Source organism: Pavona decussata, unplaced genomic scaffold (genome assembly GCF_977016875.1).
Source record: "Pavona decussata unplaced genomic scaffold, jaPavDecu1.1 SCAFFOLD_225, whole genome shotgun sequence".
In the NCBI taxonomy this organism is placed as follows: Eukaryota; Metazoa; Cnidaria; class Anthozoa; order Scleractinia; family Agariciidae; genus Pavona; species Pavona decussata.
The window spans coordinates 897,355-917,781 of NW_028145630.1; the positions used below are offsets into that span (position 1 = coordinate 897,355).

Here is a 20,427-nt window from a genome sequence, read left to right on the forward strand (position 1 = left end):
TAGGGTCAAAGTTGTTAATACATTTGAACTCACTTTTGATTCGAGTCAAAGGTATATGCAAAGGCGTCACATATTTGATGTGCATCAAATGTGTTGTCAAAAATGTTATTATATTTGACCTCATCTTTGATACGGATCAAAAAAAGAGCAAATCCAATTTTTCGTGCAGTGGTAAGAGCCATATTTAACCGTATATTTGTTTCTCTTCGGATGTCTTCTTGTGATCTTCAGCATTAAATTAAATGTTAAGTTTATATATATCAGCATCGCCGAGAATATTTTATATTTGTATTGTAAGCGGGTTTAATGTTTTCTACTCAGCCAGGAGAATTTCCTGGAGTTGTCCCCAATACTTTTAAAGTTTACAGCTGTAGTTTAGTAAGGTTAGACGGAGTAACTTAAACATGTACAGAAAAATAAAATGTTATTTTCACATTTAATGTACTGATTTAAAAGTTATGTAATTTTGTCGAAGGCGAACTGGACTTTCTCTTTCATTTTCCATATAAGGTAGTAGCCCCACGCAAATTTGCGTGTATCCGCGCGGGTTTATGACGTGAAGGGTGGCTCAATTTTTTCTAAAAATAGATTTTTTGGTACAACACATGGGGACGCGTGGATCCCACGCTTACGGTCTCCATCGCTGATTATGGCTCGTGTTTCAACTGATCCCCCCCCCCCCCCCCCCCGATGACTTCGCCGCAGTTTCTTTTAGAAACTAACCCTCTATCGAATACTATTCCGTTTATTCTACCATTGATAGCAGAATGAACGGAAAACAGTTACCTCTTAATAAGAGAAGCTACATGCGTTTCTTTTAAAGGGAAGGTTTTCGGTTTAGTAAGTCGCGTTATTTTGGAAGCAAATATTCTGTCTTTATAAGTGAAGGCTTGGTAACACATATAAGAAAGTAAAAAATCAAAGATAAAATCGAATGACTTTTCAAAGTCATCATGACACGATTTTCAAGTTCAAAATGATTAGAAAAAACTGTCAGAAATGGCTCGCAGAAGATTAACATAATAAATAATTATGTTGATATTTCCTTGTTTAAATGTTCGTGTATTCTGGCAGGCAGAATTGTGCCAAAATAAGATATCCACCCATAGGCACTGAATCTGCCCCATGCGTGATTTCGACTTCCGAATTCCTTTTCATATTGCAATTTTAAACTGCTTTCATATTTTTGAGTTATTACACGAGAAGTGGCGCTTTTATGTTTACAGTCTGCCAGGTTTTAGGTTTCACCTGTTCTTTGACTTCAGGTCTATCATTGCTTCTGTTCGAAACGCAAATCGAACGAACGTCACGCGTACCAGGCTGTCACGGGTGTAAACAAACCCTTTGCAGACGCACAACTTCCAGACGTCGTGAATTCCGCTTTAGTGAAACGGATACAGGAGCGAAAGTGCAAACCTATTTACCTTTTAGCTCTTAAAATGACTGTTAAAGGACTCTTACTACTGTTATTTGCTGCCACACCGCTCGCATTTGGAGGTAAGTTGTTTTTAATCATGATCAGTGCTTTGCATTTCTAAAGATAGGGATGAACAACATTGTGGGTTAGCTTTAGTTTACGCTATCTACAGTATCACCTTTCAAATTTTCTCCTTTTCGTCGGCAAAACCATTTTTTTAACTCACAATTTCTAAATAAGTATATCTCCAAGTAGATTATAGAGTAAAATCAGTTTCATGGTCATTAAAATACCTTCATTTCGCCTGAGGTTCATTTATTTTGTGCAAGGAACTTCCGGGACCGTAGTGGTTAAGGTTTCACATACCATGACTTATAAAATAGCTGTAACTACCATCGGAGGTGATCAAACACATCTTATGCGATTGTCTCAATATATAGAACGAGTAAAAATTCGCCAACTTCGCAATATGTAAATTAAACAACTTATATATTACCGATCGAAACCTCGCCGTTGTACAACGGCGAGGTTAATGCCTCTGTATATCAGTTACTGACAGATCAAAACCTCTCCGTTGTACAACGGCGAAGTGATTTCCTCTGTATGTGAATTTATGTACACCCGTCGGCGACCATTTGAATGGGTATGCTTCTTAATTACAAAAGACTTATATACCGATACTACCTTTTGGTCTTGTCGGGCAAGCTTGGGGGCAACTTAAATTAAATAGCTTTAAACGAAACGGACGGAAATGTTTGCGTTACAAACAAGTAGTAATTATATATTCAAACGTGTACGACATTCATTCGCAAGTACAATAGCAATACCTGCGATTCTTCTGTTTGGGTTGTACGCTTAATTTGAAGAATTTAGAATGCCTTATCAATGGCAAATTTGTAACACAATCTATTTCCTCGTTCTTCGGTTATTATTCTCTTCCATTCAAGCAAAATACTTTAAATTTGAAAGGCATATCTGTCTAAACTAAAACAGTTTGACCTTTTCAGATGCTGTTTCTCGAAAATTAAAGTTCCAGAAAGTTTTAGCAAACGGAATCTGATTCCTTGAGTTTGCGAGCTGTTGTTGCATTTTTAACGACATTAAATTCCCCCCCCCCCCCCCCCGAAAAGGAATTTAAGCTAACATTTTCTCAACGAAAACTTTAGATTTTCTTTACAACTAAATTCAAATTTCTGAGGCGATTTAGGGTTACCGAACAGGTCAGTATTCATCGACGTGAACCGTAGGGTGCCCCTGGATAAATTTGATGGTTATCCATAAATTAATTTTATAAAACTGCATAAATTTTTCACGCCATCGAGGAAAGTGTGTTGAACGTCTGAAATCTAATCGTTCTTAAGGTCTTGGACAAATATTGCTCTGTTTTCCCATATGTCCATGAAAACTGGTAATGTTTCGGTTTGAACTTAATTTCGGTATCAGATGCATTTGATTAAAGGCAACTGATGTGATTCCAGATCAGTTTTTAGTTATATAGGAATGACTCTTTCGAGATTGCTTGAGCATCCCAAAGATATTTTACTGCAATACTGTTTTGCTTTTGTTTGCAGATAAACCAAAGGCGAACATTATTGGTGCTCCAAAACAGTTTGTTGTTAAAGGAAATGACATTCTGTTGACATGCCACTATAATTCTTCGCCAACACCTTCTGAAGTACAATGGAAAAAAGATGGAACTGTTATATCAAGAAATGCTTCCATTGAGAGTTTTTCACAAGGGTCTATCGCATATTTCAATGGAAGCCTGGTACAGCTGAAAATTAATGCAAGCACTTTCGAAGTTGCTGGGAATTACACATGTCTGGTTATAAACAGTGTCCATAATTCATCTGCTACAACATCACTTGTTGTACAAGGTTTGTTTCACTAATCACTTATAAATAATGTGAATGATCAGTATCTATATTTTAAAATTCCTTTTTATGATTAAATCAGCATATAATCAAGCATACAAGTCGAAAAAAGAAGAGGGTGGTTTAACCGCAAAGGAATCAGATTGATATATCAAACGAATTTTCTCAACAGTATTACTAAGAAACAGCAGTTTGCACATCTTTGCAATTTGTGTCTGAAGACAGCGCCAAGGTGGTAGTCATCATGGTGGTAGGTGGGGCTCTTCTGATTTAGGGGTCGATTACAATAGGAAATAGCTAGGAGTGACAGGCCTGCACGATTTCTAACAATGGAAACTATTTTAAATGTAACCTCAGTCTTTATAATTGTGCTCTGACAAGCATGCCATGTAGTGATTTTCCTCTTATAAAAAGGAAAAAAGTGGTGGCTATTTGAAGATTTATAGTAGGAAAGGTTGATTTACTATTTAGTGCTATAGTTTTCCATCAAAACATGTTTGCGGTTAGGCACCCATGGTTGTTAATGTGTCACGAAAGGCAATGTTTGTTTGGAAGTGCATATCGTTTATTTGCTTCAACAATGCCGATGACCTTTCTGTAAATGTGACATTTGATAATTTTTTTTAATCAGGTTCTTTGGGTAGCCTCTATCAAGGAGTCGTGATTTGATGTTTTTAATGTTTTCCTAAAATGTTGTTTGGAAGAGTTTTTTCGTAGGGGTCTTCGGGCTTCGCCCGTAAATTTGTTTGTTGAATGATATGAGTTTGCTTGTTCGATGAACCGTTCTATATCGTGTCTACCAGTGTCCCACAGAGAAATGATATCGTCAATGTAACGTTTTGAGTTTGCCGCTTGTTCGATGAACCGTTCTATATCGTGTTTACTAGTGTCCCACTGAAAAGAGATATCTTACTAAGATCTTAATTAGATTTCCACCTGGGATGAGCCGCGCAGGCTCGATTTGAAGAGTTGGCCGGGTTTCGGCCTTGTGTTAGTGAGATAAGCCAGCCCAGCGTGTGTCAAATTGAGGTATTATATTATGTTAAAACGGTTCCAACAATGAAGAATAGATCGAGTGATTTTAGCTTCGTTAATCCAGCAGTTTGCATCACCTTCATCTGTCAACTTTTAAGAGAAGGATCGACCAAGGCGGAATCAGCTTTCGTGCGAAATTAAATTGCTGACCCAATTCAGTTAAAGCTTAGGGTTGGCCTGGTGAACGGATTACATTGACAGTTGCAAATCTCATCGCTGGTAACTGGGATCCCGGCAACACTATACACCGGGATTACCGAGCCAGTGGCGTTAACCAACTAATTGTACGATGGGAAGTGCTATTTACACCTTACAGGTCTTTAATTTCAGTTGGGTACACTAAAAACAATATCGTACTTTACAGTGGTACCAGACCAACCACAAGATGTGTTGGTGGAGTCTCAGGGATCACGTGTGGTAAATATCTCCTGGAGAGCTGGTTTTGATGGGAACAGTGAAATTCTTAATTACACAGTGGAGATCAGTGAAGATAATCAGAACTTCAGGGATGCTAAATGTCAAGGATTGTCCATTGGTACCTGTGTGGTATCTGGTTCCTCCACAAGTGCTTTTCTTGAGAGTCTCTTTCCCTGGACAACCTACTTTATTAAGGTGTTTGCAACTAATAAAGTTGGTTCTGGTCTTAGAAGTTCTGTAGTGAATACAACCACAGATGAAGAAGGTATGTTGACTTTAATATAAATAGCCATAGCTATTAGATCAAACATTTACTATTAATAGTATTCTCATGTACATGACTCCAGAAGAGACTCAATTCACTTCATGGTGAGTTTTATTGGATGTCAATGAAAGGAAAGGCCTTAAATCCATGCATAAATGACCCTAGCCCTTGAGTGAGGAGTGTTAACTTGAGCCATATTAAAGGTCAAATAATTTAATTGTTTTGTTCCATACTTTGAATTTGATTTACATAGAGGTTTTTACCAGTAGTACTGATCATCGTTCAGGGATGATCATTTGGCCTTGGAATCCAATTTACAAGTCTCCAGGCCAAAGTAGAGCTTATTGAATGAATATAGAGAAATGTGGATTTCAATACCAAATCATCACTAAATTCACCCCTCTTCCATTTCAATTAGTCAAGTTCCCTTTGTTATTAACTCCCTGACAATATGACAAGACATATGACAGACATGTGATATATCCGGCAAGCACATGCCCGTGGTAAAGGAAGATACATTCTAATGACAATGGTGAATTTCTTTTAACAGCTCCAAGTACTGCTCCATCCTTCAGTGTGACTGTTCTCAGTTCCACTGCAGTTAATGTCTCTTGGCAGGTATGATTGGAATGTTCATTTCAACTCTTATAATTGCATGATTCTGCGTGTAATATTCATCCTTAAAGTGGATACGGCAATTAGCTGGCCACACCATCAGCATGAATTCTATACATACCATACTATGACTGCATTTGGAATGATTTTCTGGGGAAGCTTATAGCGGTAGTCGTTATTCATGTGCTCAATTTTCATATATAAGGTCAAACCTGTATATAACGGCCCTGAATGTAACGGTGACGAAATTGGGTTACAATTAACGAATAATGACAAGCTTTATTCATCAACTCGTTAAATAGTACACACCAAGGCAGGGGTCTCACAAAAATAAAAATATTAGTACTAAACAGAACCACTAATACATGTCATCGCCTACGTTCAACACATGCTTGCGGCAGATAACATTAAAGTGCCATCGCTTTCAAACAATAGTTGCTCATAGTTACTGAAACTGTAACAACACAACCATACCTGACACTGTTTTCACTTTCGTCATAGTTCTCTGATTATAACACTGTACTGTACTTCTCAAGCAGTTTAAGGCCTGGGTTTGAAGGGTGTTCAGAAATTACTAATGAGCCCCTATATCTTCGGTTTGTCTGCCTAGAACAGGATGAAATTTTCCCTGAATATTAAACTTGGTGTTTTCTTTTGCCTTAACGTATAATTTTGATCACGTGACACATCACGTGACCAAAAAATGAGAATTTCTTAAATCGGCGATATGGCGGCGAATTTTCTTTATAAAGATAACTGAATTAGTGTTTCCGAAGCAGATTTTAAATATTTAACTTTCTACGTTTGGAATGACTGTCCTTAAGTCTTTAAATTGGAGAAATTAACGATCAAAGGTTGAATTGTGGACTAAAAAATGACCTTTGCCCTGATAATTTTTTTCTGGAGAACAATGGACGATCATTCCAAACGTGAAGCGATGGAGATATTTAATCTTTATTAGAAACGCGGTCTTGTTTGATGTTATCTCTTAAAACCGTCGCCTACCTGTCAAATCTTTGCTTTTTTCACAAAAATGATCACGTGACATGTCACGTGATCTATAGCACTACTTATTATGCTTAGAAATTTTCAGAATGAAGAGATCTTTTTATCTTCCAAATTTCAGTTCAGTGCCATTGAATTTGTTAACGTTATCTAGAATAAACCATTTTTCCTCTTAAAAGCCCTTGACCCAGGCCTTAAACTGCTTGAGTTATCAAGTTGACAGCCGCAGTTTTTCACTGAAAGTATATTGCACCTCCCTTGTGATGAACCGTAACTGGAGTATTGTGAATGACTAGCATATTCCTTCAGCTTAGAAAGTCTCAAAATGTGCTCAATTTCTGTAGCCACCTTTTTGAAAATCAGCTCAGAAAGCTCAATGGTATAAGTCAAATGAGTCCAATGAGCTTGAACAAATGAAAATATGGTGCATATGTTATAGCCCTGCTTGTCTAAATCACATTTTTTTTTGTCAAGCAATGTAACTGATGTTAACAGAGGGCTTTGTCGCCCGAACTTAGCCTGTCATTTCAGGATATGTTGAATCTAAGAGACCTGTTAGCCTTCGTTCTATGGCACTCATTAAAGACATGATTTCTAGCCCAAAAATACAACTCTTAAAAGCACCGTTTCTTGTTCTTTTGATTGCTACAGATCATTCTGAAGTGATTTGTGATGCAAAGCAGAATATCAATCCTTTCTGGGAAATTCGAGCCTATACCCTTGTGCTATCTGAGCTGATTTTCCAGAAGGTGGCTACAGAAATTGACGTTTTTGTTAACTTTTCTTAAGATATTTATTTATTTATTTATTTATTTTTTAGCATTTCCTATTGAATTTCACATCAGTAAGTAAATAGATTACAATGGTCATTAGCAAATATTTATAAAATCAAAATATTTCTCTCTCTCCCCCCCCCGCCCCCCCTCCCTGGTTTGTTAACCTAGCCCCACTCTCTCTCAAACGTCTTTTAACCGCTCAACGATTTGGCTTTGAATTCGGCGCGCGCTCTGAGCTCAGAACTAAGTCATTAGACCTAGCGTTTCGTTTGGCTTCCTGAAGCAAAGTTTTCCTGAGGACATCATTAAGTCTAGTGAGGGAAAAGTCTTACGAGTGCAGTTCCTGCCTCGTCTAATATGCTTGCTACCAGTAGTCCTCGTTTAAGCTAAACGGGTAATTTTCAGTTACTCGGGCTTGGACTATTAAAGGTTTGTATATTGTGGGCTTTGCTTGAGGAGGTGACAGTCTTTGGCTTTAAAAAGTAGGTCTTAGGGATGAGTTCTTTTCGGGCAACGTGAAATTTTCGCGAATTGTTTACCCAGCCAAAGACTTAGTATATTTTTGTGGTGGAAAAGGGCGCTAACCCTTCCCTTTTCAAATGTTGATCTCAACATCCGGGACTTAAGCTGATATGGAAAACACTAGCAAGAATGGGCAAGGATTTTCTCTTCAAGAAGCGTGAGTTTGAAAAGCCATTCTATTATTTTTCGCCGTTATAACTGTAGCGTTGTTAGGCTAGTCATCGATTAGTCGAGAAGTGCGATTTTGGTCGGATTTCCGGACTCAATGTCATAAATAATTTCCAGATGTTCGTTCGGCGTGATTCTCATTACGTCTTGAATTTATAATTAACACGGAAAATCAATTTAAAACGCTGTCTTGCCCCGATTAAGCCGATTCTTTTGTGGAAGGCTAGTCTTGAGCGCTTAAAGACCGGGTTTTGGTTGAGATTTAAGATACGTTGGCGCCGTTAATAATTACCAAGTGTCACACTTGCTTAGTCGGATCACAGGTCATGTCTCATTTCACTCAGGTGTCAATGTCACGTCTAATTCCAAAGAAAAGCCCCTCTTTTCTCTTTCATAGTATTTCCTGACCTTACTTTCTTGTGATGAACCGTAACTGGAGTATTGTGAATGACTAGCATATTCCTTCAGCTTAGAAAGTCTCAAAATGTGCTCAATTTCGGTAGCCACCTTTTTGAAAATCAGCTCAGATATATTAGTTGATTTGCAGAACTGCTGTCAGAGTGCTCAAATAAGCATAAATAGATTAAGACAGTCTGGTCAACTGAAGATTTGACTTGGCATATTTATTACCATATAGTTTCGTACCGCACAAGCTGTACGGCACTCATCAGCTAAATGGCCAAATGATCATTTGTGCCGTACAGTGGATAAATTTTATGTAAAAAATTCGCTTGATAACTTCCTTTATTTATAAATCAGGCTGTTTCTTAAACATTTATTTACATATCATGAAGTCGGGTAAACCAGTTGTAAACCTATTATATATAAATAATGAAGTTCACCCGGTGCGTAAATTCATTATTTATAAATAAAATTTCGTCTTGTCAAGTAAAAACTATTATTTATAAATAATGAATGTCACCTAGAGTACAAATTCATTATTTATAAATAACGAAATTTCACCTCGCCAAGTGTAAATTTATGATTTACAAATAACAAACTTCTCGGTTGGAAGGAAAAAAGCGGAGTGCGGAGTGTGTGGAAATGCATTAACTTTGACAGATTTATTCATTTCAAAGCATTTTAACGCATTTTTTTCAACATAAAAAATGCTTAGAAATGTTTTACTCTTGATAACTGGAACAAACGGAAGTGTAAAACTGAAACGTTTCTAGTCTGGATAGTTTACACGTCCTATTAAAGGGTTAAATTTCCCTTAGAGTTTCTAAATTTTCTTTGTAACGCTCAACTATAACGGCAACGAAACGGTAGTAGAGACCTTAAACGACGGGAACGGAGAGGAAAAAGCTAGTTTTGATGTCCGTGACTTTACTACACGACACAAACACTCGTCTAAGAGGAAAAAAACGCTTCCGGTTTTCGACCGTGACCGGGATGTTAACGTTCTGGCCTCAGTTGTTCAAAGGGCGGATAATTTTATCCATTGGATAGTTCGCTATCCGGCAGATAAAATGTGTGCAAGATTTTCCCGATAGTCCTATGATTTGTGAATAGAGTAGAAACATATGTCAAATTTAAGAATGGGATTGTGTGGAAAACTTGCCAAAAGCATTGGTTACATTGGATGGAGTACATTTGCTCCTCTGAACGGTGACTTATCCAGTGGATAAAGTTATCCGCTCTTTGAACAACTGGGACCTGGTTGTTTAAGGTCCCTACTAGAGAAACTACTGACCATGGCTTAGTATGATCACATAAATGTTCATTCTGCAACTGCAAATGGTGACATGTTAAGTTTGAAAGTTTTTTTTCGCATTCCGCTATACCAAACAGAAATAAATCTTACAATTTAGTTTAAGGTCTAGATTCAGAGTCAGCGTCGTTTAATGAGGAAACAGCGCGGAGACTGAGCACGCGCAGCCTTTCTCACGACGAGACTGCCACAGCATTTGTAAATTTCAACGATGATGTTCTCAACCCTACGGATGCACTACACTCTGTTTTCTCTTTTTTTTATAAGAACGTCTAATTTTGGAGCTGAGGCTGAACGTTCTTATACTTTTTTGCGATTTGAGGCTAAAAACGTTCTTAAGATGTTCTTAAATTAAATGGTATACACTACATGTATTTCAGTAAATAAATGCAGACGCGACCAGGAAACCTATCAAAGTGCCTTGCCTGCAGAGATATGGTATCAAGAACTGCTGATTATGACAAACCGAGATGTGTGTCACCATTGTTAATGTTATACAAAACATGCCCTAAGTATTTGGGTTAATTTACATTCTTTACTTTGATTTAATATACAGATTAGCAAAATAAAACGTTCTTAATCGACTCTCAGCCTGAGGAATGTTCTTAATATGTTCTTAAAATTTTAGTTAATCTCAGCCTCGACGTTCTTATAAAAAGGGTTCTTATAAAAAAAAACTGAGTGTATTGTAGGTCTTGCGTATTCAGGAACTAAATCATGACCTCAAGGGGACCAAACTTCATCCTTTCTTGGTCTTCATCAAATTTGAATGCTATCGCCTTTTATTTAACAAACGTCATTTTGGTCTTATCAATTAAAAGCAAATTTTGTGGTATGCTACCACAACTAACGAAAGTCTAAGAGCCGTAATTTTTTTCACTTACATTTATGTTACCAGCGCGTAGCGTAATCTCTGACAATAATGATTAACAAACAAAATTGCTAGTTAATCAAAATACACTGACGGATAGACCTATCGGTGTTCTACCCGTACATTTATAGCGTATTTATAAACACGATATAACTAAAAAAAAAAATTTTAATATACGCGCCATATTTTCTTTCTTTGAGGTTAAATTTATGCTGCATGCGCATCCTGATCACTGAAATGATGAACAAACCAGCAAAGGTAAATGAAAATAAATGAAAATATACCGATCTGTTGAGCAGCTTATCGTCTCAATTACACATATTTATGTTTAAATCATGTTGTTTTAGAACTTTTATCTGGTTAACACCAAGCGCTCTGTAAACTGCGGATTCAATGAAGACTTGCCTGTTGAACATGGGGTTTTTTTGCTGAATATGCGCGAAGCTTGGGTGGTAGTAAGTGTTCGAATAGTCTGGGCTATATACTAATGCTCCAATAGCTTGATCCCTAGCTTTCCATTACCCTTTAATTTTTTCATGTTCAGTTTATACTGGTATCGACATCGACAGCATTAACACAGCAATTTAGGATCAGTTAGCAGTGCTACAAAATAACTGGAATTTTAGATCGTTAACATCCCGTTCACAGTCGAAAACCGGAAGCGTTTTTTTTCTTAGACAAGTTGATAGCCAAACATAAATAGTATAAAAAAAAATTAACGTATACTATATACTTATATATTTGCTGTAACACTTTTTTCCTTACTGTTGTATTTTCCTCTCCTAAACCTAATTTCAACGAGCAGAGCTCTTCAACCAGTATTATAAATTCTATTTCCCCCTATTTTATTTAACTGCACTGAGGTAGTGGCCAACACGAAAGCCTTGCTCCTTTGGCCACTACGCACTTCTTCCGTAGAATGTAAAATCACTAGATAAATTGTTCTGCATGTTTAATTCTTTTTCTTCCTACAAAATATACTATATTTCGTTGTAATAAGTGTGAATAAAATTGAGTTGAATTGAATTGTAGTCAAGTCACGGACATCAAAACTAGCGTTTTCCTCTCCGTTTTCGTCGTAGACACGAAACGTTTTAGTTTTACACTTCCGTTTTGTTCCAGTTATCAAGAGTAAAACATTTCTAAGCATTTTTATGCTGAATAACTGTGTTAAAATGCTCTGAAATGAATAAATCTGTCAAAGTTAATGTATTTCCTCACACTCCGCATTTTCCACACTCCGCACTCCGCGTCTTCCATCCAACCGAGAAGTTTGTTATTTGTAAATCATAAATTTACACTTGGCGAAGTGAAATTTCATTATTTATAAATAATGAATTTGTACTCTATGTGACATTCATTATTTATAAATAATAGTTTTTACTTGGCAAGACGAAATTTTGTTATTTATAAATACTGAATTTACGCGCCGGGTAAACTTCATTATTTATATATAATAGGTTTACAACTGGTTTGCCTAACTTCATGATATGTAAATAAATGTTTAAGAAACAGCCTGATTTATAAATAAAGGAAGTTGTCGTTGAGGGTTGTCAAGCGAATTATTTATACATAAAATTTGTTTTGGAATTCATACTGTATATGTATCAGGCTTGCCAAGAACTAATGATTTAGATATGACTTGACGAGTACTTATTCCTTATTTGTAAATAATTTTACCATCATTTCCAGTTATTTATAAATAATAGAAAAACAGCATGACTTTGGTCTAAATAATAAATTTACAAACGGCGCCATATACATATGTACCAGTTAAACAACATTGCGATATGTTACAGTTCTCATGCACCGGTATATGGTCATGTGCTGTTGACATAATTACACTGCAGAGTAATGTGGTCAGCTGGGTTAATCTTTGAGTTGCTGGAAACTCTTCATTAATCAAGGGTTGATGATTTAGATTGTACTGTCTTCATCGAAATGGCTGTTGCATACATGGAGAAACCATGGTTCATTTGCCATTCCGGGATCTATGCAATCGGGTTATTGAGTGTATTCCCGGTAGCCCCATTTTGACAACCACCAATGGGGGAAAACCACAATACTGATACTCATGGTCATGGACATCTGTAAGGGTGACAGGTGAGACAATACCGAGCAGTTAAGATCCGACGACGGCGGATGTTTATGACGGCGGGCGGAAGTAAAAAAGTTGCCAAATAACTTCCGGACATCCGTCGTGAAAAGTTTCCCGCCGTAGCGGGGTTGTTTACGACGTCAAAATGCCGAGTTTGCCGTCGCGTCTAAAACGTGATTAAAATAATCCCATTTTAGGTCTTATTCGGCGAATATTCTTTGATACTTTCGATAGCCGAAGATTTTTCAATCTTAGTGGATCGTTAATTTATTTGAGTATTTCATGAGAGAAAAAGATTTTAAAGGATTAATCTCCGTTTCATTTTGTCGATGTTGGCGGGCTGTCGATGACCACATGGAAAGCCGCTGTGGCTTTGTCACGAGGCCGCCAATTGCAAACCACAACCAGTAAGTTTTCTTTTTTTTTATGTACTGTTAGGAATATGTATTAAAGTCAATCATTAAATACTCTGTTTGAATTCTGTTGTGTTGTAGCTAAATTAGACGAGTCGTCCTTCATCGAAATAACGAGTCAACATTCAACATTTTTTTTTTTTTTTTTGAATCAACATTCAACATTAATCTCGGCTCAGTTTGTTGACAACACAAAATCGAGCTTGTTTTTTATCCAGATCCATCCGACAGTTTTGAATTAACAAGGAAAAAGGAGAAGGAATCATCGCAGAGCCAAGTTTTGGTCTATGCAACATTTAATGAAGAAGATTCAATATCTCAACTATATTCCAAAGTCATAATCATGTCGTGGCACGACGTGAGTATGGCTCTGGAATGATGCGATGATTTAACGAATTGTTATATTTACAAGTTTGTTTGGAATTGGAATTGTCTGTACGCATATCTATTTGTTGTCTTGTGACCTGCATTGAAAATATGTAATTTTAAATGGCAGAATCTTTATGGAATGGGTAGAAGAAAAAGAAAAATCTGGATTTTTCGACTTATTTTAATCGTACAAGAGAAGAAATCCGCCCTCTGAAATTTCTCCGTCGTCGAAGCTTTCAAGGAGAGGGCCACGGGCCGATCTAATCGAAGCTATAACTACAACAAAACACTTTCTTCAACTCGTAGCCGTCCTCCGGTCGGTTTCTTAAGGTTACTTTTCACGCCTTACGACGGCGACCTCTCCACGGTCATAGCTGCTGTCGCAGACACCCGCCGTCGTCGGATGTTAAGCTCCCTAATAATATTTACAATTGTACCTTCCAAGGTTTCTGCGCGTGCACGTGGTTTCTGCAGGATCGTAGTGTATCATTACATTGTTCACCCGGTGCTACTGAAGTCAACTTCCCAATTTTTTGCACATGAGATTAAGGACCTGAATTTATTTTCACGTAAGTTAATATCCACGTACAGACAAGAGACAAACACCCTTGTAGCTCTTTGCACAATAATGTTAAGCAATCTTCTTCTGTTGTTAGATCTTTATAAGCGGCTTTCCAGTTGCAAAATTTTCTCATCTAAAAATTTCCTAAGGACTGAAGCTGTTTTCCGTGTATGCATTTAAACCATTTGTACATTAAAATAAACTTAAACAGGAATAAATGTGGCCACGCAACATTTAAACAGAGGGAGAATTCCACAAATTAAACGTGCTGTTTCATTCGTAACTACGCTTTCAATAGTTAATATGCATAAAATGTGGGACAAATATTTTGTTTTCAATAAGCTTACATTAAGTTCAAGCTTACATTCTGGGCTTTCGCGATGACAGTCGTGAAACACTGCGTGGCTTCTAGGTTCTTCAGAACTGAAGAAGAATCGACATTGAAATCTCCTCTTTTGTACAATATCTTCCTGAGACGACGAAAACCATAATGGTTCCCTACATTACATGCAAGTCGAATTCTCCACTTCAAACACTCGCTGGGAAAATCTCAGCTCAGCTCAGCTAAAAACAGGTCGCTCGCAATTTCAATGTTGACGGCTCTACTAACCTAAAACAAAGCTGACACCTCATTGATTAATCGTAGTGTTCAAACTTTACTAACGCAAAAAAACAAACAATACAACCATGCTTGCAGCAAATAAACAATAACGAAATACGACTGCGTTTTCCACTGTCGAGTCGCCACGGACTAAATAGCACGAATCCTTCGTATTTCGCACATTCTCGTTACGGTTTTCGAATGATTAACAGTTTTCTTTACTGGGGCGATCATGTCTTTCCAAAAAGCGGCAAGATCAAAGGCATCTTCCAGCCCCCCTGATTGTGTTGCTGTTACTGGTTATTGTCAATTAAACGTAAATTGAGTGATTATTTGCACATAAAAATGCTATTTGTGTCACCGTAATCTGGTGAATGGCTGTTTAAGTCTGTTTATTTACTCCAGCAAGATTAATGCTAAGTTTGAAGTTTACTGTAAAGTCAGTAATGCAATAAGCTTATTTTCTTTCTCCTCTACATGTAGGTACTGGTTTTTTGTTTCCTTTTACTATTGTCACTAATTTGTGGAGCTAAATGTCACGTTCCCGAGTCAGGATGACCAGAGCCGTTCAACCAGTTGGCCAAGATTCAAGCAATCACTCAATTTATTGTATTAACTTTCACGGCATGTGGTGGAAAACCATTGTTACAAAGATCAGAAAAATAGAACAAAAATACGGCGAAAACTAAGGAAAAAACGACACGAAAATAATTACTTACACTCAGTCTGTTCACTCCTTGTCGCGACTACTTGAATATCTGTAATGGTAATGATCCTGTTACAAAGAAATGAAGAGCTAAAGATAAATGATTTGAGCATACAAAAAAGAACTCCGACACCAACTAATTGTTCTGATTCTTCAAATCACGAGGCTTGATAAAATTAGTAACTTATTTATCGATTCTTTTATATTAATTATAACTTAAACAAAAAAAACTAGCGTAGCTCGCGTCACGGCACTTAAATAATTGTCATGTTGTGTGCATATCAGCCATATGCGAATGTAAGGCAGAAGCGGTTATTTATTCTGTTGTAAATTGCAGTTATAAAAATGAAATAGATAACAAGTACACGATGAAAATATTATCGGAAAATAAAATTTCCGAAATCGAGGGGCTCGGAATTTTATTTTTGAAATTGTTTATCGTGTACTTGTTATCTATTTCATGTTCATAGCATTAGGTGGTTGGCGGGTTCGCTAATTTGCAGTTAGCTTATAAAAATGAAGAAAAGGGCATTCAAACATCAAACTGAACTATTTGGCGGCTAAGTTAAGTTTTACTCCTGGTGCCATCCAGTAATAAATTAATGTATTCTTAAGAATGTTGTGAATATTTTTTTCTTTCTTTTTCTCCATTTAGATACTTGCCAAACAACAAGCCAGAGGTGCCATCCAGGGGTATTTTATTTTGTACAAGGAAAAAGATAGCCCAAAAGGAAATCTCACTGTCCTTGTAAAGGACACAACCTCATATCTGGTGACATCTTTGGATAAGTTCACCTCATACAATTTTTCCATGCAGGCTTTTAACAGTAAAGGAGCCAGCCCTGAGAGCATTCAAACTGAAAAGAAGACAGATCAAGATAGTAAGTTGTTTAAGCTGCTCACTTCTACTCTCTTTATCATTTATTAAGTAGACTTGATTAAAAGCTTAATTTGTTATCTGTTCAAAACTGTACGGTGACCATTTTGCTGATAATTTTGATATTGCTTTACACTTACTCATGTAATTTTGTGTTCTATTCAGTATTAATTAAAACCTCTACATGTACATGCATGTTATATCTTTGTGCTTGTAATGTTATTATTCTAGTATACTACATGTAATTCTTCATGTAATTCCTTCACAAAAATGATGCCTCTTAGGCTGAAATGACCTGGTTTACCAAATAAGATTTGAAGGGGCCATTTTTTTTTTCTTTGAAAAATGTGTATGAGGTGTAGGGGAATCATGGATGAAAGTGTCTGGGATACTCACCAGCAAATTAATGTCATGTAAAGGTACAATAGAATCTCAATTTATGGGAGTGGCTTAAAATTCTTTTCTTGAATTTTTAAAAGGGTTATCCAGTGAGCAGCACTTCTGCGAACTACTTGTGTAGTAAAACTTTTTTATTTTCTCCTACGCGTTTCGTGTGACTTGCGCACACTTCATCAGGTAGTTTTACAATACCAACAAGTATGCCTATATTTATACCTAGCACAAATAAAGGAATTTTACAAATGATAAAAACATACCTACGGATATGCGTGGCAGAGCTACGCCTGTATTTGCGTCCAGGAAATAGGCGGCAAGAATTTTAAATGCGTGACATATTTTGAGCGTTACATAACTGGTTGGGGTCCAGAGTTTTCGCTAAAACTCTGGACCCCAAAAATTTACTTACATAGATTAGCTAGAGTAACAGTAGATTTGTAACAAACAGTGCAATCTAGATCTGGGAGTATCTGGTTAATAGCGTTCTTAATACGTGCGTGACTACAGTTGACAGTGGTCTTAAAGACAATAGTCCTATTAACCTTACGTATGCTTTTCGGATTAAGCCAGCACTTCCTGTTACTGTATCTAATTTCGCGAAACAACGGGAGCAAAAATCTGAAAGGATACCCTCTGACTCGTTGCCGTTTCCAAAATTTCTCCCTAGTCTCCGAGAAAGACTTAAAGGAGCTGCTAGCTCTAGCATACCTCATTAATTCCCCTTTAATAAAGGCCCTCTTGTTGCTTGAGGGGTGGAACGACTCGTAGGGTATATAAAAATATTTGTTTTGAGGCTTTTGAAAAGTAGAAAATTGCAGCACGTTAGATGACGCATCCCTATACAGAAATAAATCCAAAAAAGATATGCTACTGTCGCTAATACAATAAGTAAGTTTTATGCGCTCGGTTTTGTTATGAAGAGCATCGAGAAATTCTAGCAGGGTATCTTTTGGGCCAACCCAAATGGCGAATATGTCATCAATAAAGCGTCGATAGAGAGTAAGATAGCTAGAGTACTGCTCTACGATATCTTTCTCGTGATAATACATAAAAGCGTTGGCTATTGTGACAGCAAATGGTGTACCCATAGCGATACCGAACTCTTGATGAAATATATCCGGGCTAAATTCAGAAGATAAATAATTATTTTCTAAAACTAGCCTAGCGTCAGTTGGACCAACAGCGGAGTCTCGGGTACGTGTGCCTCTCGAAGCAGGAGATCGAGGGCTACTAATGCTTTCTTGATGTCAACATTAGAGTTTTAGCTAAAACTCTGGACCCCAACCAGTTATGTAACGCTCAAAATATGTCACGCATTTAAAATTCTTGCCGCCTATTTCCTGGACGCAAATACAGGCGTAGCTTTGCCACGCATATCCGTAGGTGTGTTTTTATCATTTGTAAAATTCCTTTATTTGTGCTAGGTATAAATATAGGCATACTTGTTAGTATTGTAAAACTCCCTGATGAAGTGTGCGCTAGTTACACGAAACGCGTAGGAGAAAATAAAAAAGGTTTTACTACACAAGTAGTTCGCAGAAGTGCTGCTCACTGGATAACCCTTTTAAAAATTTTAAAAATTTAAAAAATCCTATGGGGTATGAATTCTAGCAATCAATTTATGTTTCCTTTCAATTGTAATTATTCTCGGTGAAACCCTTTAAGGTACCAAAATAATAAACGTGAGTTGAATTTAAGCACCCTAAGCAATGTCAAACTCCAGAAAGTACATGTACAATTTTCAGCATTCCATCGCTTTTCTTCACAAGTCCCCTTCACCTCCCACCTCACCCTCTGACCCCAAGGTTACATGTAAGTCCACTAGTTATTCTGTTGAAACTTGATATCTGTACAGGCCGTAGAAAAACAAACAGGTTGAGTGAAATTTAGTTCTTTATTACATGTGCCATGGATATAGCTATAGTGGCACATATACTTTTAAATTTATAACTCTAACGGTGTAGTATTGAGTCCATGTTGACGTAATAATGTGCCTGGTATTAACCTCATCATAAAATATTATCCTTCTGTATAATTATTGTTGCTATTAACCTTGTGTTTTAACCTGAATGCTAATCTTTATGTGCTGTTAAATTTATTAAAATTTAGTAAAGTAACAGTGACTTTATAAATCATTCTTTTGCAGACAGACACCTCTTTGCCCTGCAATAAAACAATAATGTTATTAATATCTAGTTTCAAAAACGTATAACTCTGAAGCAATAATGCAGTAACACTGACAAATTATTATTATTATTATTATTATTATTATTATTATTATTATTATTATTATTATTATTATTATTATTATTATTTTACCATGCCCCAAAGTGGATAATGGCCGGTCTTGTGGGCGTGCTCAGAAACAGTGGAAGTCTGGGTACGGGCGAGTCGTATATTCTTGTCGTACTCTTTGATTCTCTCCTACATAGATCTTCCTGTTTCCCCGATGTAGACTTTGCCGCACTCACAGGGAATCTTGTAAACCATGCCATCTTGTTTAGCCCGATGGACAGTGTCCTTAGGTCGCACCAAGTGTGACCTTAGTGTTGTGTTGGATTTGAAGACGGTGTGAATGCCTTGTTGTTCTAGGAAGCGGCGAAGAGGCTCCGATACTCCCTGTACATGGGGTAAAACGGCGGTGAATTTATACTCTGCCAGGGACTCTCTCCTAGGGGTTGTTCTTACCTTGTGATCTTCCGCACAAAGGAGGAGGGATAACTGTTAGAAAAATTACAGATGACAGATGTTTCTTCTCCTCAGAGTGACTACATCGTGAGACAAACGATAATACGCTTATTTATTATTGTATCTACAAGTATCACGATGAACAACAACAATCTCTTTCTCAACAAATCAAATAATTTTCTATTTAATTGATGGTGATGTGGTTAATATTTTCAAACCTGTTGTTTTAAAACATCTTCTCCAGATGGCAGATGCTTGAATTAAAGTTTCTTGCACACATGTAGCGTTCCCCCACATTATCTGTCTTTTTTGCACGAGTTTTGCTTAGGGTGCAAGAAGATCTATTCTCCAATTTGGTCCGTTACTTGCTAATTACTTTGCTTCTTGATTTCAAATCTTCCAGCCATTTTGTTTTTCCAAATTTCTTTCCAATGTCTTCTGCGTGTATTTATCCTTTGAACTGCTGCAGGAAAGTCAGCTTACTGTTAGGACATTTTTCTCTGATATAGACCATTCTAGTGTAGTTACCTGGGTTGGCTTGGTAAACGTAATTGCCCTGGAAAAGTCTCTGACCAGGTTAAAAGGATCGGGCATCTCTGCTGCAGGTATCTAGGTATATTATTTCGAGATGACAAACAACTTTAGCAAGTGTTTATCCAATCAAGCCACAACATGTTAAATCTCCCCGGGCAAGAACTACGTAACCATGTCCCTCTTTGAGACATGCCTGACTTGCAGAATTTCTACATCAAAGCGTTTCACTGCTTTCCTCTCCTTAGTAAATGCTTCATTTGCAGTAGACAAATGTTCACATCGCGTACCTACTTTTTTGTTGTGGTTGGTAACTGAGCCAACCCAGTTACCGAGGACAGCCTATATAATGTCAGTTATATAAATATTGCCAAAATCTCTCTTGAAACGCAAGCTAGAAAACACCGGCTTCTGGGGTGTGGTTGGCAATTCATTATGCTTGTATGGGCATATTATTTTCCTTATTGTGATGCTTGTGCAAATTTTTAGCCCAGAACACCGTAAGGT

General features: G+C 37.1%; 1 protein-coding gene across 1 annotated transcript in view; it reads left to right on the forward strand.

Annotated features, from left to right (window-relative positions):
- Window positions 1-20,427, forward strand: part of LOC146458959 (protein sidekick-1-like) — a gene marked incomplete at its 3' end in the record, with an annotated part of 92,365 nt that overhangs the window by 23,899 nt on the left and 48,039 nt on the right. The window lies entirely within an intron of this gene.